Raw genomic sequence first — 23977 nt, 5'->3', positions numbered from 1 at the left:
TTTCCTCCCTATTAAGTATAAATTGTCATTTAAATAAGTATGACCTACTCTTAATCTGATCATTATTATTTCTTCCCTTCGGTTTCTCTCATTAATATTTCTATTTAATACTGACTTTTGTACTTTATATAACCTTCTTCCTTTTTATCTTCATTCCACCTTTTTTTTGTGCCATTTTTCAATTTCTTTCCTCTTAATAAATGATTTTCCTTCCCCTTTCCCTAAAGGAATTGTAATTGTTATTTGTCTACTTTTCATTCCAGCTAACTTTCCATTAATTAGCTTGAAAACAGCACTTTGTAGGCACCCAGTTTCTCTAACAATGGCCCTTTTTGGGTTACCCTCCATGCATTGGGTGTCATTTCAGTGGCAGTTCCAGAATATTTTCTTAGGGTTGACCAGGCAGCACAATAATGTGCATGTGGCCAAAAAGTAATAGGGATCAAATTCGGTTCAGAGTCAAGCTATTGGGATCAGGCATCAGGTTCAATTTGCATATTTTCTTAGCCAAAACAAGGATTTGTTGGGCTACTGTAATTTTGAATTGAAAAACGTCCTGAATGGGAAGTCTTCAAACTTGAAAAACAAAGTCCAAAGCTTTTTTTTTTTTTTTTTTGGAATGATTATGACCTGGATGTCTAAGAATCTTCACCAGCTTATCAGGGAAATGAATGCCCACAATGTCTATATTCTCCAAAAGAGAATAACAGAACAGACCTTCATGAGGCCCTTGTTAAAGCTATGCACATATTTATGCATCTATGCTCATCAAATAACTTTCTGGTTCGACGCAACATTTACATTAAATGGGTTGAGAGGTTGTTCTTTACCAGTAAATACATAAAAGATTCCCAGATGACTGCCGATACAAACTCTCCCCTATAAAACCTAAAACTAATTCTTATAAGAGAGTAAAATCTGTATTAGTCTTCATTAAATGTAACATATTGTTGTAAATAATCGATTGCTTTATATTTGGTGTCAGCTTTTGGTCAATATGCTAACCTTAAAAGGTCAAAGTGGGAAAATGTAGTAGTAGTAGACAAATTAGCAATTAGAGGAGGCAATAACAATTACAATTCCTTTAGGGAAAGGAAAATCATTTATTAAGAGGAAAGACATTGAAAAATGGCACAAAAAAAAGGTGGAATGAAGATAAAAAGGAAGAAGGTTATATAAAGTACAAAAGTCAGTATTAAATAGAAATATTAATGAGAGAAACCGAAGGGAAGAAATAATAATGATCAGATTAAGAGTAGGTCATACTTATCTAAATGACAATTTATACTTAATAGGGAGGAAAAATTATGATAAATGTGAAGGATGTGGAGAGATAGAAAATGCAGATGTATTGATGAACTGCAAAACATATGAACCTGAAAGGAAGAAATTGAAAAGAGGACAGGCCAAGAATGGAGTCTTAGAGGATTATTGGGAAATAAAGGAAATATAAAAGATATTTATAGATTAAGGAAAGCATTATTTATTTATCTTCAGAATACAAAATTAAAAAATAGAATTTAATAGATGTAAAACAATGATGCTACACACTCATGAACAGTAGGTGGCGGTATGTCCGCCCCTTCCCTAGAGCACGGTGGGATCGAAAACATTTTGAATGGAAATCAGTGGGGAGAGATGAATAAACTTCTGGTCCCAGTCGCTCTCTGTCATTGATTCCAGATATGCTGGTTGTGTATTTAAATTGTTTTGTTTTTTTTTAGTTCCTCTTTGGTCAAAATCTGGTCAAAACCCATCAATGAGATCGCACCAAACAGGAAGTGAAATGCACAAAGGATCCGGTAGATTTCCAAATAAAACACATCCGATCTTAACCCATGATCCTTTTTTTAACTAATTTAATTAGTTTCTCCCGTATGCCACGACGTAATGCATTGATCTGAAAATCAACCTGAGACGCAACGCCGCAGTGGCGAGGGTTTGATCCGTCAGATGGAGTTAAATCACAAAGAATTCAATGTTGAATCGGGGCGGCAGCTAAATGCTAGGCGATGGGTAGCAGCCAAAACGTTGCAATTTCACATAATCCTGACGAGATCCGAAATACCGTAGCAAAAACTAGCAAGCGGGTGATTATGTATGTTCACTAAGGAAATATTATGTAAATAAACCCTACACTTCTCGCTATAAATGTAATCAAAAACCCATTTAAATGCAGAAACTGATTGAAATTATTGATTTTCCCACTAAAAGTTAGAGAAATCTCAGCCATGTTTATACCAAAATGTTACAGTTTCACATTATCTTGAAAAATCTTTGCAAGAAACGAACAAGCAAGTGAATATGTACATTCCCTGAGTAAATATTCTGGTAACAAACTATACATTTCTCACTAGAAATGTAATCAAAACTCATTTTAATGCAAAAACAAACTCAAGTCATTAATCTTTCCACAAAAAAATGAGCGAATGTCGGCCATATATTTATTTTTTTTCTTCTCCCAGCCAGCTGGAATCTTGAAAGTCACGTGACTATGACGTAAAACAATAGAAAGCGTATAGGTAGAAGAAACGTAACAGTACCACAAAAAAATGGCCATTAATGTACCTCCACTACGTTTTGCAGTGTGGACCAACGTAGTGGGGGTACATTTTCCCATGAGACTGGGTTGCAATACCGCATTTTTAAAAATCAATGTGATATCAGCATATGAAAATATATTTGAGTGTATTATTATTTGTCCAGCTTTAACATCGGTATCGGTATCGGTTATCGGCTACATGAGTTTTAAAATATCTGCATATCGGATATCGGCCAAAATCCCAATATCGTGCATCCCTACTTCATTCAGTTATTTAACCATACAACTACAGTAACTGGAGAGGGTTTTTAAAAAAAAAGAAAAAAATTATTTCCTATTTGACGAGAGATACTGAGAATTTTTAACATCCCTAAGAATCAGTCACCTGAGGCAGTAAAGGGGCTGCATGTCACAAGAAGACATGGATGCATCCTTAGGGAGAACAGGTATCAACTAATTCAATGATTCCCAGCCTCCTTTCCTCAGAGACCCTCTCAGGAACCCCTCCAGCGACAGAAGAGCTTTGCCCACATGTCCCACAGGAAAGCTGACTACACACCGGTAAATAGAAAACCCAGCAACTGATAATTTTTTCATCAAATTCCAGATATTTCTTTACAGCAATCAATGTGAGTTTTTTTTTTTTTTTTTTTGTCTCTTCGAAGAGCAGAGGATCTTTAGACAGACAGACTTGGTACGATCACATTTAATTTCCTAATCAGTTAAAAGTTTTCCTAAAATGGCGACTTCCGGAAGCAAATGGAGTAGACGGGTGTGCCAAAGCCTCTCTCCCACCTTAATTTCAAAATTCTCCGTTCAAAACTCGTTAATCCGCTCACTATTTAGATAAAATAATTTATGAACGGAAGGAGAAACATGTCGAGCCACAAAAAATCGACAAAAATGCCCAAAGCTCAGGATAAAAGTGCCCAAGCAGCTCAGGCTAACATGTGTCTGAAGCAAGCTAGCGACAACGTGGCTGGTTCGGACGCTGAGAGCCCTGGAACGAACATGGACTCGGAGGGAATAATTAAGGCTATCGACGATTTGAAGACTGCTTTAAAGGGTGATAATGCAAAGCTGCAACAAAATATTGACCATCTGGGGCATGAGATCAACGGTAAGCTGGACAATATTGCTACCGAGGTCCAGGGCTTGACAGAGCGGGTTGACGAGGCGGAGGCCCGCGTTCATCAAGTGGAGACCTGGGCAAAGGAGGCAACCGAGGCGCTGTGCTTTTGCATCGAACAACAGAGGAGAACACAGCTTAAGGTGCTTGATTTAGAGTCTCGCTCCAGAAGAAACAACGTCCGTGTATTTGGGGTACCAGAGGGAACGGAGGGGAACTCAACTACACAGTATATCGAGACGTTTCTGAGAAGCCAGTTACAACTACCGGAGGACCTGGACTTGAAAATACAGCGCGCACATCGCACTCTGGCAACTAAACCCCCACCCGATTCACCACCAAGGGCGATTATTGTCAACTTTTTGGAATTTTCCACAAAAGAAAAGATCTTAAGAGAAGTGTGGAAAAAGGGCAAGATCCAGGTGGGCTCTTCTATTATTCACTTCGACCACGATTATGCACCTCAGATAGTGAAAAAGCGCAGAGAATATAATGTTATCAAGAAAGCGCTCAAAGCGAAAGGCATCCGCTTCCAAACACCGTTTACCAACATGAGGATCCACTGGGAATCAGGAACCCGCACATATGCCAGCGCTCGGGAAGCCTACAACGAGCTGAAGAGACGCGGAATCCAGTCGGAGGAACCGGTAGCAGCTGACGGTGGATCCAGAGCGGAGTGGAGTCTCCGGGAGCTGCTGGGCTGGCAGCCGGCGGATAGCAGCGGCGCTGCGGTTGCGCAGAGAGCCAAGAGCAAACTGCAGGATTTCCAGCGAAGCATAGTCGAGTGAAAATAGGCAGAATGACATAATATAACGCAGCATTATTTCGACTGGGCTCTGATTTACTACTTGGTAGGAGAGGACGCTGTTTTTTTTCTACGTTGGACTAATAGGATGGACGTGTTTTTTCCTAAAGGCGCTTCTACTGTCCTTTTTGGGCCCTCTCAGTTTGAGAGGTTTATCCCTCGACTTGCCAACGGGGTCACGAGTGAGAAGAGGGAGCCTCTCCTCACCTTGGAAGTCAGTTTGTTAATGTTTTGTTCTGTTATTGTTCGTGTTCTGGATTCAGGGGCCAAATCAGTCAAGGTATTTCTACACATTACTGTCATATAATTTAAAAATTGCTTCCTTGAATGTAAACGGTTTGAATAATCCAGTGAAAAGAAAAAGGGTCTTAGCTAAATTGAAGAAAGATGGGATACAAATCGCTCTTTTACAAGAGACACACATGTCTAAACAAGAACACGATAAGTTTAAGTCATTTGGTTACCTGAACACGTTTTATAGCTCCTGTAGAAACAGTAGAAAGAGGGGGGTGATCACCCTAATTTCTAATTCATTGAATTTTGAATTGATATCTGAGAAGAGAGATAAAGAGGGCAGATTTGTTATAATAAAAGGGAGAATTGATGATGTTGTGGTCACAATTGCTAATATATATGTACCGCCAGAGAGCGACCGGTCTTTCTTGAATACGTTCTTTGACACCATTATCTCATTTAGTGAAGGAGTTCTTATTTGTGCTGGAGATTGGAACACAATCCCTAATTATACCCTAGATACAACAAGCCATAGGAAACAAAAATCTGGTCGGTCAAAAGACCTAAATATCCTAATTAGAGAGATGGGCCTGTTTGATGTTTGGAGGGACCTTCATATTAAAGAAAGAGAATTTACTCATTACTCTTCTACCCACAAAGTCCACTCCAGGATTGACCTATTTCTGATGAACACCATTGATAGATCTAAAGTGAAGGAATGCTTAATTGGAACATCGGATATTTCAGACCACAACATTATATATCTGACCATCGGTTTGTATAATAGGCCTAAAACAACATTATGGCGCCTAAATATAGGCATTCTTAATAATGAAACCACAACAAAGGAGATTAGAAAAGAAATAACGGAGTGTGTAAAAGACAATAGTAATGGGCAGGTAAATCCCACCTTAGTCTGGGACACTGTCAAAGCAGTAATGAGAGGGAGACTAATTTCTAGAACTGCTTATCTTAAAAAAATAAAAAGGTTAAAATACGATGAATTGGAAAAAACATTGAGGAATTTAGAATTAAAACAGCAAATGACTAATAACGGAGGAATTTCAGAACAAATAACAAAAACTAAAAACAAAATAAATGATATGATACTTGAAGAACTTGAGGAAAAATTACGATTCTGCAAACAAACATTTTATGAATCAGGCCCAAAAGCTACACGGATCTTAGCTAGACAACTTCGTAAACACCATTTGAAGCATTCGATTACCAAAATTAGAGAACCATCAACTGGTAACTTAACCTATGACATGGATAAAATACACAAGACCTTTCAAAATTACTTTAAAACACTATATTCTGCTCCAGGACCAGTTAATGTAACCGCTATTGATGATTATTTGGCAGCCTTGGATCTACCTTCACTTGGTCTAACCCAAAACAAAACTCTATCTGCTCCCATTACGCAGAAAGAATTAGATACAGCTATTGGACAATTGAAAAGTAATAAGTGCCCAGGCAGCGATGGATTTCCAAATGAATGGTACAAGACATTCAGGAAGGAGATTTCCCCTGTCCTGCTTGAATCTTTGAACTGGACATTGAGCAGAGCCGAGATCCCACCATCTTGGAGAGAGGCTGTAATATCTGTCCTCCCTAAAGAAGGGAAAAATGTTGAATACTGCGAATCATATCGCCCAATCTCAATTCTGAATGTCGATTATAAAATTTTTACATCAATAATTTCTCGGAGAATGGAGTGTTACTTGTCAGACCTAATACACGAAGACCAGACGGGATTCATCAAAGGACGACAAACTCATGACAGCATAAGACGAACATTACACATCATAGACCAAACCAAAAAGCAGGGCCTCAACGCCGCATTAATTAGTTTAGACGCAGAAAAGGCCTTTGATCGGGTCAACTGGACCTTTCTATATAAAGTACTAGAACGCCTAGGCTTTAATAACCAGTTTATTAGGTGCTTGCAGTCACTTTATGATAAACCACAGGCCAGGGTCAAAATCAATGGGCACCTAACAAACAGCTTCCAACTATACAGAGGAACCCGTCAGGGATGTTGTCTAAGCCCAACGCTTTTTGCAATATTCATTGAACCCTTGGCACAGGCCATTAGAGAGGATAATGGGATAAAGGGAATTAGTTTTGCAAATACTGAACACAAAATTGCCCTTTTTGCTGATGATGTAATCACATACCTCCAAAACCCAGATATAACGCTCCCTAGGGTTATGTCAGCTCTAACTGAATTTGGTCAATTATCGGGCTACAGTCTAAACATCACAAAAACACAGGTCCTGGCAATTAACTACTCCCCTAGTAAATTTATAAGAAAGACCTATGGACTTAAGTGGGATGCCAAAAAGCTAAAGTACCTGGGAGTGTTTGTTTCTCAAGACTTGGACGAGTTATTTAGTTTGAACTTTGATAACCTTACTAAAAACATACAAAAAGACTTGACAGCCTGGTCAAGGTTATTGTTGGACTTCACAGCTAGAATGGAAATAGTGAGGATGAACCTGCTTCCTAGATTTTTATATCTTTTTATGTCATTGCCTATTAGAATATCTAACGCACAGTTCCATGCCTGGGATAGATTGATCTCCAGATTTATTTGGTCCGGGGCCAGACCAAGAATAAAATTTAAAATACTCCAAATTAATAGGGACCAGGGTGGTCTGGCCCTTCCAAATCTGAGGGAATACTATTATGCATCTCAGATGAGATTCATGGTCTGCTGGTGCTCCCCAGAAATGGAGACTGGATGGAAACAGATAGAACTAAGGCAGGGTGGGGCCCAACCCCAAACACGTCTGGGAGGTAAAATAGTCACAGACAAAAATGGGAATGGTATAGTTGAAAGCACATTGTTAATCTGGAAGGAAGTGGTTGATAGATACAGATTAGCGGATGTCACTGGACTCCTGATGTGGCCCTCCTGTAACTCAAACTTTCGGCCAGGAAAATTAGATTCTTCTTTTTTGGGCTGGAAATATAGAGGACTTGTGGCTTTGAGCCAGTTTGTAGAAGGTAACACCTTCAAAACATTTGAGCAACTGAAAAGGGAGTATAATCTTGAGAACAGAGATTTATTTAAATATTTCCAGGTAAGGCATTTTTACAATACGAAAATAAAAAAAGGTGTTCCTCCAGAAGGTAATACTATTGTGAACATTTTTACGAAAGCTTATACTCACCTCCCTTGTAAAACTGTTTCCAAACTATATAAAGGGTTGCAGGAACATAATGGAAATAACACCTTAAACATTAAGTCTAAATGGGAAAGAGAATTGGGAGTTATAATTACAGAGGATGATTGGCTTTCAATGTGTGTGACACAACAGACATCTACTAGTTCCAAAAGATGGAGGGAATTCGGATGGAAGTGCTTAATCAGATACTTTATTACACCTCAAATTACTAGTAGATATAGAGGAGAAGAACAACAATGTTGGAGACAGTGTGGTCATCAGAACGCCAACCACTCTCATGTATTTTGGTCCTGCCCAAAGTTGGCAACTTACTGGGATGGAATCTGTCAGACAACTGGGATAATTTTGGGGTATGCAATCCCCAATGACCCTAGAATTTTTCTGCTGGGATTGATGTCTGGAAAAGTGTTTCAAAAAGAAGATCAGTACCTTTTTAAAGTTCTGTCAATTGCAAGCAAAAAAGCAATTACACGGTCTTGGCTAAAGAAACTGCCACCCCAGCTGGACCACTGGCGAGATGTCGTGGAGGAGATTCACTCTATGGAAAAACTGACATATCTTTTACGTATGAAAGGTCATTCATACAACAAACGCTGGTCTAAATGGCTGACGTACAAGAGCAAGGAAGCATAACTAGGTGTATCATCTTGTAATGTATTATTTTGTTTCTGTCTTTCTACTTATCTAAGTATCAGTGCCCCAAGTTCTGTGTGTGTTGTATGTTTTATTGTAATGAAAAATGTTAAATAAAGAGTATAAAAAAAAAAAAAGTTTTCCTAAATCATTATGGTAATCTGAATGCTAACATGTATGGTGTTTTCTGTTTTTCTTTAATAGACAGTGATGGTGATGTTTCAAACCTGTGTCTTGGCTTTATTAATAGTTGATTCAGGAAGTATTTGCAAATAGGTATTGATGTAAATTTTAGTCTATTATCAGCTAGAAATCTCTAAAAAGGGCATCCATACTTTAAGGTTTTCCAGTTTCATTTCACACACATCTCCTCATATGCACTTCACTCCACAGCCAGGTGGAAACGGACACAGATTAGCCCAAGGCAGCAGGGTGGTGACTGTGAGATCTCATGAAGACGTTCTCCACCACTGACAGTCTACCCCCCCCTTTCTTAGAAACGGGAAGCAGAGCAGAGCTGCCAGTGAACAGTGATCAGATGGGATCACAGAAAATTCCTACAGCTTCGATGCCATAAAATCCCACGGACACACTTGGTATAAATACTTAAAGACACTGCTTTCACAAACAGGTTTTCAGGCACAACAGACAGCAGGGAAAAGGCAAGTGATCCTCTCAGTGCTCTGTAGCCTAATAGACTTTAAAATAATTCAGCTTGCAAGCAGTTAGTGTAAATCATGCAGTCATGACGGGTTTTACACCAAATTCATTTGCATGTAGACATGTTCATGGTGTTTCTCTTATGACAGTTGGGATTCATATCTGTTTGATGTTTGATTCCCCAGCCAACTTAACAGGTGATGTCTTATTTCCTTTTAAATTTACACCCAATTTATTCATCTCTGCCCATTTCCAACACTACTGAATGAAAACCAAAGGTTTGGGCTCTGATATTACACAAAAAAGCCATGGCTACTGAATGCTATGAACTGAATGAACAAGGCGGAGTCAAAAAAAGTGTTGTGACTGTGGGATTGAGATGCAGAGCAAAGAAAGACTATAGAGGAGGGTACTTCCATTTAGGCACTTGAGGTCCGGCTTCCAGCACCTTTGGGATGCATCTCCGATCAAAAGTTAAAAAATCAGGTGATTAGCAGGATTCCAGGCAACCTGACTGCAAACTAAGGATGTAAATCACATGTTTGATTAAGGTGTGTAGAAGTAGGGACCTATCAGGACATGAGGATGGACCGTTGCAATAACCGCTTTAGCTACACCTAAGTCGTAGAAGTCAGAAGCATTTGACCTGAACTAAACAGGAAAAGATCCAGACTCTCTCCAGATGACTGGAAGTAATGTTTAGTCATTCCAAAACTTAATTCTAAAATTTATTTTAAAACCCTTAAAATGATCCCTTCAGACCGAGTGAGGTCAGGAGCTGAATTCGGATTTTGAATTGAAAAAGCTTCCTGGATGGGAAGCGAAATGTCCTTAAACTTAGAAACAAAAGCCAGTGGTTTGTTTTTCAACTTTTTTTGGAGTCAATATCCAAGAGTCTGGGGGAAGTAAGGGGAGGCCCAGGAGGTCCAGTGTATTATCCCTGCACTCAGTGATGGTGGAGATACTGATTTCATTTTCAGCAGTACCCCGCTGCCTAAAGTAAAATATGTAAGCATTGTATTAAAGTGTTGAATTATCAGCATCAACATCATCTGTGGGGTTTAGTTTAAGAAGAAGAGATGTCAGATGCAGAAGATCTGAAGGTCAAAGGCGAATCAAAGTCCTTAAAATGAATCCAAATAACTTCAGTTTATCACCAAGGGTATGCATGGCAATCAAAATGAGTTTTCAACGTATGAACCCTTTTGTCATATTATAAGTTAGTGAGATCTATCTACATAAAAAATATAAAAACTAAATGTGTTTAAGAAATGAACACATGATAAAATCATTTATTCACACCTCCTTATTCAGCTCTCATCAGTTCTGGCTTCCCTGGGTCTATCCGGAGAAGCATAACACCATCTGTGAGGAATATTTAGGAGGCTCTGAGTGAAAATGAAGCTGGAGAAGCTTGTCCCACTTTTCTTCAAAGAACAAACGCCTCTTTCTGCTACAGCTCTCAACTCTGGGAAAAAATAGAACAAGGCACCAGATTCGATAACGCTTCCAAATCACCAGCAAAAGGAAACGGTTTCTGTGAGTGAAGAATGTCTCTCTGGCTCCTCATTAGGGGTTTGGACAGCATCAGGCTGATAGTGACGGCAGGACAGGCTCTTTTTTAACTAATGATTTAAGTAGCACTTTTTTTCCCAGGCCTGCTATGAGGTCTCTGGAAAATGGTTGTTCTGATCCAAAAGTCTGGCTTCACTTTGGATCCTTTACAAAGCTGCCTTCTATTCCCCTCGTTTTCAAACATGACAGACTTTGGTAAAGGGACAAAAACACAAGGTTTTTCACATCATTTCTGTTTCACTGTGTAAAAGAAATCAGTCCCTTGGATTTGCTGTTTGAAAACAAACAGCAAATCCAAAAGAACTTTAATCCGGAAACAACAATCTTCTAACATGCAGAAAATATATGTATACAAAACAAAGGGAAGCAGCAGAGAGTGATGGATACTGGGGAGAGCTGAGGGGATGGGGGGTTCACCATGTCCCACACCAGTCTACCTTCCAGGTGAATGACAGCAGAGGCAGACAAGAGAGGATGTCTGTGGGAGAAATGCTTTACAATAAACAGCAGCTAAAACAAGCAGCTCTACCTGTTCACCTGGAAACAATATCTGACCCCTTAATCACTACTGTGAATGAATGAATGAATGAATGAATGAATGAATGAATGAATGAATGAATGAATGAATGAATGAATGAATGAACAAATTACCTTTTATCAGACAAAGTAGTAAACCATTTTTTTACTGATTTAACATGCAAATGATAAAATTAATGACATATAAAATCATTAGAAGTATAATGCATTTACAGTTTATATCTGAAAAGGAGATTAAAGTAGTGCAACTGGTTTAACCATACTTGTTAAACTTCCTATAGTGCATAATACCAGCAATATTCCTGATTCTTATCCCTGTTATCTGGTGTTACTGGACCATACTGCTCCAAAAGTCCAGTAAATAAAATAAGTAAGGTTATCTACATATATATATATATATACACATATACATATATATATACATATATACATATATATATATATATATATATATATATATATATATATATATATATATATATACATATATACATATATATATATACACATATATATATATATATATATATATATACACATATATACATATATATATATATATATATATACACATATATATATATAATTAAACATACAAATGTATCACATTTAAAGAATAATAATTAAGATAAATCACTTTTAATGCACTGTTATAACTGAAGTTGTAATAAAATATTTTTCCCATTTTTCATAGAAAATTGCCAATATGGTTTAATCTATATGCTAATATTTTATTGATCAATCTCCAAAGAAAAGACAGTGGAATTGAACAAAAAAATAAATAAAATGTTTGAAAATAACTCATTAAAACTTGGTTTATAACTTAGAATGTTTCCATCCACCCTTTGGTTTGGATGAATGCTGGTAGCTGTGGTGCTCCAAAGGGCACAACGCCATCTGGCAGGAGGAGGGGGAATCAAACACTCAACTTTTAAAGGTGACTATCAATTGACCTCGTAACTTGGTGTTTAAACACCAAGATATGGTGGTCTCTAAAATCAAAGGGTATTAAAGAGTGAGCCAATGCCTGGCTTTGACTCTGATGCCATACTTTAAATGTGTCTGGTAATTCTAACCCAACATTTAGTCTGAATAGTAGGAAATCGCTAGTTTGTGTGAGTGGCTATGGGTGAAGGCTAAATATACTGCAAGACATTGGTCAAATAAATGTTAAAAGCCATCGGGGAAAAAGATGGACATATTTGTTTGCTATTGTCTAACCTGGAAAAACCTCTTTCTTATTATTTTTTTTTTTTTTCAAGGACAAGAAAAAAAGTATGTATGATAACATAATACCACAAAGCATCCTAGAAGCTGCAGCTCGTTTTCTGAGCTGATCAAATATACACAACACCTCTTCTGCAGAACTACCAACCCGGAAAATGCCAACAAAACACAGATGGATAGGGGAACGTGGACACACATGCATGTTCACAGTCAACAGACGCTAACTCACGGTGCAATGAATCAGGCAGCAGCCGCACCGGCAGCCATGGAGTCCTGGATGATGGAGGAGAGATAACTTACAGCTGGAGCCTGTGGATGACAGAGAGACACAAGGCAGAGGTTTTTCAGATGATGAGATGAAATTAAAGACAAAGTTGGAGGGAAGAGAGACGCTCTTTTTGTGAAACAGACCCTAGTTTAGTGTCAGAGGCATTCAGGGTTCAGGCTCAACATTATATAACAGATCTCAGACACATATTTTGCTACCAATGTGTTAAAGCACATAAAAACCTGCCTGTGGTCATACCCACAGCAGCTGACTTCACTGTAAGCAGCTCGTTGTCCTGTGAATAAGCTGAGACCTTCTAATGTTAAAATCTGGTAGATAAATCTCTATAGCTGCATAAAACAAGCAGAATTCCTCTAATGAGATTTTTATTGTTTTGCAATGTGCTCCAATTCTGCATGAAAATCACATTTTAACAAAGCTCTGCATTTTCAGATCTCAGATTTACTGATAAGTTTAACATTCAAGGAGCACTGTCTCCAGTTTGTGCAGAAGAGCTGCTTCTGCATCAGAACCCAAAACAAAAGCGACTGGGTGAAAAGCATCTTTGGGGGCGGTTTGGATTTTAAGGCAGCACAATACTCTGGATAATGTGTCACTTTAAACTGTGCCTATCTTTGACAATTCACAATGCTGAGGAAACAAAGAACAGCGGATTCCTTTCCGCTTTGTTCTGGTGCGACTGTGCTGAAAATAAACTAGACAGTAACAGCTTTCCTGATCCAGTTGGTGGGTTTAATGCCAGCTGTGAGGAGGAGACATATTCTTTAATGGGCAAACTGAGACTGCTCAGCCCATCAGCGAATCCCATCCTCCTTTTGTTTATGGATCAGTTGGAAGTTTTTGTATTTGATGCAGAACAAGTCGCTCCATGTGAGTTGCTATGCAACAGCATAAAAAAATGAACAAACAAGCCAAAACAAAGAAGCATTACCCTGATTTTAACATTTTCATTAATGTTCCACATTAACCGTTTTATTTGCAATACAATAGCTACAGTCGTCCCGAAGGTTTCGGCTTCGCTGTTAGAGCTAACTTAATTTCTTCTGGATAAGAAAAATGTACTGGCCAAATATGTAAAAGAATAAAAAGCCTGTGGAAGGTTAATTTAATGTAAACTGTGAGAGCAGCGGGCAGTACCCTTGAATTAAGGCAGGAATATGTGTTACTAGGTTTCACGATAAGAGCTGACGATGTTCAGGGCTGGTTTGGATTTGAATGCTAGTCAACAATCCAACATAATTGTGAGGGAAAATAAGGAACGAGTCATAACTTTTATTTTCTGTGGTGATTCTTGATATGGCTCACCATCTGGGGGAGCATCAGCTGGGGGGCAGCACATGAACTACTGCCATCAACACCTTCGTTTATAGATGTTGGAGATCGGCCTGTTTTTCAGTGTAGTCCTGTTTCTCTGACTGTGACTGGCTGGATGTGCTCTCTATCCTCTGACATGGGAGTTGGCTCAGAGCTTGTGGTTCTGCTGGAGGTTTCTTCCTGTTAAAAGGGAGTGTTTCCTCTCCACTGTTACTACAAGCATGCTTAGGGTGAGGGATTGCTGAAGAGTCAATGAGTCGATGCAATCAACTGGTTTTCCTTAGATAGAAAATCAATTTGACTGTACGATCTGCTGAACTGTAAAGTGCCTTGAGATGACGTGTTGTGAATTGGCACTATATAAATAGACTGAATTGTATTAAACTAGCAATTATGGGAGAACAAGTTTGCTGTAGCTTATGTGCAGTTATCTGCTGCTCCATGACTGACAAATTAGGATTTCGGTTAAATTGAATTTGAAGCTTCCAATGCAGAAGAAGCAATTTACCCTGGGTGCCATAGAAAACCTTTACAGGACAATAGCTTTTTTAAATTTCACCAGCATGTAAAAAAATTATTTTTGCATTAAAATGATAAGTTATCTGTAAGGTTATGTGCAATAAAACATTCAGGAAAAGTTCTCCACACATCAATCAAACTCAGTACTTATTTGATTTGAATCATTTATGCAATACAGCTAATCTCATTAAAATATACACTATATTGCCAAAAGTATTTGCTCACCTGCCTTGACTCACATATGAGCTTAAGTGACATCCCGTTCCTAATCCATAGGGTTCAATATGACGTCGGTCCACCCTTTGCAGCTAGAACAGCTTCAACTCTTCTGGGAAGGCTGTCCACAAGGTTTAGGAGTGTGTTTATGGGAATTTTTGACCATTCTTCCAGAAGCGCATTTGTGAGGTCGCACACTGATGTTGGACGAGAAGGCCTGGCTCTCAGTCTCCGCTCTAATTCATCCCAAAGGTGTTCTATCGGGTTGAGGTCAGGACTCTGTGCAGGCCAGTCAAGTTCATCCACACCAGACTCTGTCATCCATGTCTTTATGGACCTTGCTTTGTGCACTGGTGCACAGTCATGTTGGAAGAGGAAGGGGCCAGCTCCAAACTGTTCCCACAAAGTTGGGAGCATGGAATTGTCCAAAATGTCTTGGTATGCTGAAGCATTCAGAGTTCCTTTCACTGGAACTAAGGGGCCAAGCCCAGCTCCTGAAAAACAACCTCACACCATAATCCCCCCTCCACCAAACTTTACACTTGGCACAATGCAGTCAGACAAGTACCGTTCTCCTGGCAACCGCCAAACCCAGACCCGTCCATCAGATTGCCAGATGGAGAAGCGCGATTCGTCACTCCAGAGAACGCGTCTCCACTGCTCTAGAGTCCAGTGGCGGCGTGCTTTACACCACCGCATCCGACGCTTTGCATTGCACTTGGTGATGTATGGCTTGGATGCAGCTGCTCGACCATGGAAACCCATTCCATGAAGCTCTCTGCGCACTGTTCTTGAGCTAATCTGAAGGCCACATGAAGTTTGGAGGTCTGTAGTGATTGACTCTGCAGAAAGTTGGCGACCTCTTCGCACTATGCGCGTCAGCATCCGCTGACCCCGCTCCGTCAGTTTACGTGGCCTACCTCTTCGTGGCTGAGTTGCTGTCGTTCCCAAACACTTCCATTTTCTTATAATACAGCTGACAGTTGACTGTGGAATATTTAGGAGCGAGGAAATTTCACGACTGGATTTGTTGCACAGGTGGCATCCTATCACAGTTCCACGCTGGAATTCACTGAGCTCCTGAGAGCGACCCATTCTTTCACAAATGTTTGTAAAAACAGTCTGCATGCCTAGGTGCTTGAATTTATACACCTGTGGCCATGGAAGTGATTGGAACACCTGATTCCAATAATTTGGATGGGTGAGCAAATACTTTTGGCAATATAGTGTATTTCTCAATACCAAACAATAACCCACTACAGCAATGACAGCATTATGTCAGTTATGCAAATAGTTTCATCAAACCGTCCTAACCTTTTTCAAACTATTGTGGCCTCCTGTCGTGAGTCGTTGCAAGGCCTTTTGAACACCTCAGCAGATTTCCATCAAAGTACATGGTGTTTACAGGTGCCATTGCATGCATGTCCTTGCCTCTGAACTCTAAACCACAATGCGGTTTAGAGTTCAGAAAAAAAAACCCAACAGCAGCTGGTTCAAGTAATCCATCTGCTACCTGTTAAATTCTCTTCAGCAGTACTCACAGCTCTGTCATGCCATTAGCCCAGCTCCTCTGAGGAGCACACTTCCAGGGATACCATGAGCTAAGGTTGCTGCTTTTATAGTGGATAGCAATAATAGCAGCTTGAACTGTTAAATTGCATACTTAGACAAGAGCAGGCTTTTAATTGGCCGTCTTTTTTTTTTCAAATGCTTTAGAGGTTTAACAATAAACTCCCTGGTTAGTGATAAAGGCTGTTTTAGTGTCTCTGGTGCATGCAGAAAAATTAAGTCTCCAGCTGGTCTTATGATTCAGCCTCCAGTGTCGTTTCACTGCAATCACAGTTTATTTGTTGAAAGGCTAAAAGTCACCAGTCTATCAGATGTAATGCTATTCAAGATTTTTAGATTTACTGATGCCCTTGGTTTACCCTGAGGTTTAAGGTAGAATATATAATTAATATGCTGACATCTGTGAAACCTGGAAGTCTAACTCTGACATTGTCAAAAAATGTGAAAAAGAAAGGATTATCAAATGTGACAAATTGTTTAAGTAAATGTATTTCTTTATTTCCATTTCAGTTCCCAAAAAAAGATACATCAATGCAAATGACCCTCTAACATATTTCCTTTTAGATATTTTTTGGTTTGAGAGTATGGCAACATGTCTAATGGACTGAAAAATCCCCATGATGCGAATGAAAGAATGCTGGTCAGAACAAAACATCCATGACACGGCATGACAAGATCAGAACGAGGAAACTGCAAAATTTGAAATGATGAGCAGGAGAACTTCAGCAGCAGTACTTTCCACCCATCGGCTTAAGGAGCCAATAGGTGTTAGCTGAAATCAGCTGCTAGGAGGCTAAGCAGCATTTATGTACCACCAGAAGTGCGCTGTTCTGAGCCGTTTAAGCTAAATAAAAAAATGTCCAGTTCCAGTCACAGTAAGAGTCATCTGAACATCAGAGACGAGCCCCTTGTGAAAACATGGTGCTTTCTTAAAGCTAGCAACTGGACCAAAAAAATACCAGTAGGAAGGTGTCTACCACCATAACTTAAGTTGGTATGGTTCATACTTTAAATCATATGAGATTACCTGAGGATTATGCCTACTTGAAATTAGGATTAAGGTACAGGGACTCTAATTCTAACAATTTGTCAATCAGACGTAGCTTTAAGGAGCGATCCACCATGTGACTGCATGCCTTCAGCTAGACATCTGTTGTTCAAAGGACAGTTATCTTCGTGATAACAATACTTATTCAACCTTTCTTACTCAATGGCTGCGCAAGAAGGTGAGCCCAGTCGCTTCCAAAAACCTCAGAAAAACAGCACAAGCTTTTAAGTCCCACAGCCCAGTTTGCCCCCCAAAGCCTAAAATCTATGATCTAGATGTTTTCAGAGATTACAGAGTAAGCTTGTTTTAAAGGCCTGTTTTTTTTTTGTTTTTTTTACATGGTGTGTTCAAGATAGTTAGAAGTCTGTGGTTAAGTGCAGCTAAGCATAGGAAGTCTTTACACAACTACATGGCTTGGTGGAACACCACAGACAAATCGTCACTTAAAATCTAGAGCTCAGTGGCAAGCTTGATGCCACACAGGAGGAGGCAGCTTGGGACTTCAACAGAAATTAGTGTTACTGGGGGAAAAAATGTATGGATTCTACTGAAGCAAGAAAACAGAAAAGTTTGATTGTTTTAAAAGACTGTCCTACATCTATATGTAGGGTCAGTGCCACAAGAGGTGAACACATCCCCATAGCTACAAACTAGCACTGCTCTTTGTTAATAGGACAGACATTCAGGTAAGTCGTGGATAGAAAACTGTTGTTTGTGTTTTCTGTTTTATTTTTTAAACTAACAAACTTGCTGAACCACTTGAAGACCCTCATTTACTTCAATATATGCTGCAGATCCAGATCAAATCGAACAGAAAGACAACACATGGGAGTGGTTCTGGTCCAGTGAAGCTGCAGGTGTAGATCAGAGGTAGGGATACCTCCTAGATCCGTGTTTTTTCTCATTGCTATAGTTATAACAGTTGCAACAACGGAGAGGAGAATCAAGAAACAGGGAACAGGAATGCTATCACCTCTAAGATAATGTCACTCGAACCTTTCGGTTCCAAGTTCACCATCATCACACAACTAGGCTGTGTTGAAAGCAGATTTTAACTTATAGGAAAATTGAACTGCAGTAGCCATGTTTAAACCCATATAGGTCAGCAATTAAGGCTTTTAACATAAAACATTGGAGAATTAAATAATGTTACAAGAAAATGACAAACTTTGCACAGTAACAAGAATAGCACCTTCAGACCCAAGTTATATAACTAAGCCACAAAAAAACAAAAAGAAAGAAAACCTGATTTGGGAACTGGTTAATATTTTAGTAGCATTAATGTAAATTCTTGCAAAGTGGTGGTCAAAAGTGGCATATAGATTACATCTGCTTTTTGAAATATCAAAAATATGTGAGGCAGCTTGCTTTACTTTAAGATCTTCTTAAGTATGTTTCAGAATTAGATGTTTACGTGTTTTCTATTTGAGGCAGACCATCTTAACCTGAAATAACCAAAGACTCCATGAAAAAGCATAAATAAAATCAGCTGTTGTTCTTTAGCCCTTTACAGGTTCTAACCTTCCTTATAATATAGCTGTAATAACAGAAAGTAGCCTTATTGTGGCAGTATGTCACGCAGATTGGACGTCACAGTCAACTGGTTAACGCAAATGTATGATAACAGTGCTATGCTATTGGCAAATTTTACAGCCCATTCTGTGTTTTTTTATTTTGCCTTAAGACGTTTTAAAAGCACCACAATGAATGTTTCATTAGCTATACTTTACTTTTGGTGGCACTTAAGCCATTACATCATTTAAAAAAACGTGGCGGGCGAAAATACTTTTTAAAAAAAAGGTTTCTACTGTCAACATCATATTTAGGAGCTAAGCATCTGTACCAAGTGAGATGTTTGTGACTGGAGATTGACCGATACAGGCTTTTGAAGGTCGATGCCGATACAGTTTATTTTGACATAACTCTAGCTGATCCTCAATATGTCCCGTGAATATTTTGGGGCCCATTTTGACACTAATATGGGTTTTTGTTTCTCAGTTTACATGATAACAAATGTTGAACAAGTCTGTGTTTACATAAATAAAGAAACATTTATCAGCAAGTCAGTCAGATCATTAATGGAAAGCAAATTAAGGGAGTAGCAATCCATATGCCTTGCATGATCTCAAAGCATGGCAGCTGATTGCACTGATAAATCGCCACATGCAAGCAAGTATCGGCTGACAGGAGAGAAAACTGATCAAACTGGCCATATATATCAACTGGATACTGCATTATCTATCTCTCTTGGTTAATTCTTAAAACAATAAGATTTTGGAGATTCGAGGACTGAATGATTTTGCAAGTAAACAATCGGAAATTGGGAATCAGGAATGGTAATTGATTTAAAGAAAAGTTAACCAAGGGTAAACATCTTACAGGTACAGGTGCTGGTCATAAAATTAGAATATCATGAAAAAGTAGATTGATTTCAGTAATTCCATTTAAAAAGTGAAACTTGTATATTATATTCATACATTACATACAAACTCATATATTTCAGATGTTTATTTTGTTTAATTTTGATGATTACAAATGACAACAAATGAAAATCTCAAATTCATCATATCAGAAAATTAGAATATTACTGAAGACCAATAAAAACAAAGGATTTATAGAAATGTTGGCCAACTGAAAAGTATGAACATGAAAAGTATGAGCATGTACAGCACTCAGTATTTAGTTGGGCCTCCTTTGGCCTGTATTACTGCAGCAATGCGGCGTGGCATGGAGTCGATCAGTCTGTGGCACTGCTCAGGTGTTATGATAGCCCAGGTTGCTCTAATAGTGGCTTTTAGCTCTTCTGAATTGTTGGGTCTGGTGTATTGCATCTTCTTCTTCACAATACCCCATAGATTTTCTATGGGGTTAAGGTCAGGAGAGTTTGCTGGCCAATTAAGAACAGGGATACCATGGTCCTTCAACCAGGTACTGGTAGCTTTGGCACTGTGTGCAGGTGCCAAGTCCTGTTGGAAAATGAAATCTGCATCTCCAAAAAGTTGGTCAGCTGCAGGAAGCATGAAGTGCTCTAAAACTTCCTGGTATGTGGCTGCGTTGACCCTGGACCTCAGAAAACACAATGGACCAACACCAGCAGATGACATGGCACCCCAAACCATCACTGACTGTGGAAACTTTACACTGGACTTCAAGCAACGTGGATGAAGTGCCTCTCTTCTTTTCCTCCAGACTCTGGGACCTTGATTTCCAAAGGAAATGCAAAATTTACTTTCATCAGAGAACATGACTTTGGACCACTCACCAGCAGTCCAGTCCTGTTTCTCTTTAGCCCAGGCAAGACGCTTCTGACGCTGTCTGTGGTTCAAGAGTGGCTTGACACAAGGAATGCGACAGCAGAAACCCATGTCTTTCATACGTCTGTGTGTGGTGGTTCTTGAAGCACTCACTTCAGCTGCAGTCCACTCTTTGTGAATCTCCCCCACATTTTTGAATGGGTTTTGTTTCACAATCCTCTCCAGGGTGCGGTTATCTCTCTTGCTTGTACACTTTTTTCGACCACATCTTTTCCTTCCCTTCGCCTCTCTATTAATGTGCTTGGACACTGAGCTCTGTGAACAGCCAGCCTCTTTAGCGATGACCTTTTGTGTCTTGCCCACCTTGTGCAAGGTGTCGATGGTCGTCTTTTGGACAACTGTCAAGTCAGCAGTCTTCCCCATGATTGTGTAGCCTATAGAACTAGACTGAAAGACCATTTAAAGGCTTTTGCAGGTGGTTTGAGTTAATTAGCTGATTAGAGTGTGGCACCAGGGGCCATCAATTTTGAACCTTTTCACAATATTCTAATTTTCTGATATGATGAATTTGAGATTTTCATTTGTTGTCATTTGTAATCATCAAAATTAAACAAAATAAACATCTGAAATATATGAGTTTGTATGTAATGTATGAATATAATATACAAGTTTCACTTTTTAAATGGAATTACTGAAATCAATCTACTTTTTCATGATATTCTAATTTTATGACCAGCACCTGTATGTGTTAGTAGTGCTGGGCCTCTAAACTGGATTTCTACCATTACCCTTATTCACTACTAGCCTGACGTAGTCCGACTCAATTCTAGTCAGAATATGAGTCTGATACTGCTCCATAGAGCTGTGATTATGGGGCGTGTTTTGAACGAACCAGGAAAAAAATGCCTCCGCACTCAATTGGATAGATCTACAACCAATAAGAGCAACGGAGTGCGTGACGTATCTTAAGCGAGGCATAGTTGTTGTCCACAAAAATCAAAGCGTGCAGTTTCACGCCTAGAATAAGAAGATGAGACTTGATCGCGTTTCTCTGTTCCTCTTTTAAAATTAATTTGCTGTCGATATCTTCTAGAACAGACCTAATAGCAGAATCTACTCACCCAAACTCTCCAGCGGCAGCCATTACTGTTGTCACCCAAGCGCGCTTTGGTCACGTGGTTGATAACGTTACTCTTGATCATCTGTCCATCATCGTATAAAGCCCGCCCTGACAATTTGATTGGATCGCCTGACAGTGGGCTTTAATACTCGCGCTACTATGGAGCAGAGCCAGACCGAACTTCCCCGAACTCAAACCTTGTGGGCGGGACTAAGTTCGGACTGGCACCCAGGCTAATTCACTACAATAACCGGGGCAAATTTTCACATGTCGATAAAAATAAGTTGGTAAATAATTCTTCCCGCCAGTATTTCCTTCACCTTTAAGACACTGCAGCGTGGGTAATCACATGACTCCACTGATCCAGTTAGAAGCGTAAACAAAGAGAATGGCGAATAAGCCCAGCGAAGAAGCCTTTAACTAAGCTGTAAACGAAATTACATGAGTTAATCCTGTGGAGCTGAGCTGGTCAAAGATGAAGCTGAGCATGCAGAGAAGATGTCGAAAACAACGCTGTCAGTGTTGAGTGCCCTGCAGACTGGTTTTGAGCAAGGATGTGCGAGTTAAAACGAATCACGTTGTTCTCACTGAAAACTCAGTTCAGTGGCACCAAAATTACACCATAAATGTTGAGCAAAAGAACATGAAATGCAAACTGCCACGCTAATGAGTTTAAAGATGTGCAAAAGGCTTCATTACCTTTGTGCAAAATTGTTCGCATGAGAGTTATAATTTTTCTCGAGTTCAATGAGACATTGTTGAATGTTTTAACTTCAATGGCTACAATACTTTTATAATGAATTGAAAGTAATATGGAATGTGATTTATTTAATAAGTAAATTATAAATAGATCAGTTGCATATCTTGCAAATGTCTTTATTCCTGATAGAAGAGCCAAAGCTTTTATCATTATCAAGGTAAAACTGCCCAATTTATTGTGATATTGACTTGAGGTCATATCGCCCAACCCTGTGTTAGTACAGCACAAGCAGAAAAGATTTAAAGTCTGTTAAACTATAGGGTGATTACAGAATAGCCGACAACCTCAGGAAATCAGTTAAGCAAAGACATAGCTGTGGGATCTGGGTGCTGCATGTTGTAATTTAAAAAATAAATACATTTTTCCTGTATCCTTTATTTTTATGGAAATAAGAGGCAAATCGGCTTGCAGTGTTTGAGTGTTTTGTGAGGCTTTATAAACTTAAAACACGGTCGATAATTTAAAGCTTCCAAATATTTCCCTGTCGGTTCACTTATCGTCGTCCTGCCCTTTCAGAGCTTACATGTGGGTGAAGTGTAAAACAATAAAGGCACGAAAACATGCCAATCAACACTTCCGCCTGAGTGTGCCGGGATTATTTTTAGGGCACAGTAAAACATTTGAATTATAGAGCAGTGAGAGAGAAACTGGCTGGCAAGCAGCCAGCGCTTCTCCTCTATAAAACAGATGAACTGTCACATGAGACAGGAGATTTGCCATTTCTAGAGAGGGAAAGTCAAAGGAAAAAATATTTATCATAACTTTCATGAATAAAGAACAGGGGGTTAATTGGACACATATAATGAGAACTTAAACCACAGACACAAGATAACATGTAACATGTGAACTAAACTTTGTCCAAACTCTCAATGCTGAATGCTGCTGTACAAACTGTGAAGATTTCATTTTTTTCTGTAGGATCCCTGGAGGCTATCATGAATCAATTTTAGAAATAAGCCTATCATCCTGTGCATTGGATTTTCTCTAAAATGGGGGGCTGTTATTATCTTTTCAATCATATCTGGATAAAAAGGGAGCTGGTGCCGCCTGATGCCCCTTCCTGTCCATCTGTGTCATACGACCAAACTATGCCCACTGATCTCGTATACACTGACAGCTGCTGCTGGTGGTTAAATATTCACAGACAGCAACTGAATCCAGAGTCATAAAATTTGAATCTTTCCAAATCTAAGTGCAAAAATGTTTTTTCTTTTCTTAATTGTGTCCTTAAACAATAAAATGGAACATGTTACAAACAAAACATTGCATGAAAAAGTTGAAAGTAGATTGTAGGTTAGCCTAGCATATCAGCTAACATCTAAAACAAGAAAACAGACATTTTAGCTAATTGA

General features: G+C 39.1%; 1 protein-coding gene across 5 annotated transcripts in view; it reads right to left on the bottom strand.

The window, feature by feature from the left end:
• The window catches only part of peak1 (pseudopodium-enriched atypical kinase 1), a 126135-nt gene that overhangs the window by 46916 nt on the left and 55242 nt on the right, over positions 1-23977 (bottom strand). For all 5 annotated transcript variants that reach the window (XM_038285202.1, XM_038285201.1, XM_038285205.1 and 2 more), the window contains one exon: positions 12766-12845. The gene's annotated coding sequence lies outside the window, so the exon portion shown is untranslated. The remainder of the gene's footprint in view (positions 1-12765; positions 12846-23977) is intronic.

This window comes from Cyprinodon tularosa, unplaced genomic scaffold (assembly GCF_016077235.1).
Source record: "Cyprinodon tularosa strain WSP-4 unplaced genomic scaffold, ASM1607723v1 ctg208, whole genome shotgun sequence".
Lineage (NCBI taxonomy): Eukaryota > Metazoa > Chordata > Actinopteri > Cyprinodontiformes > Cyprinodontidae > Cyprinodon > Cyprinodon tularosa.
The sequence above is the reverse complement of the archived record's forward strand: the minus strand, read 5'-3'. Positions and strand labels throughout refer to the sequence as shown.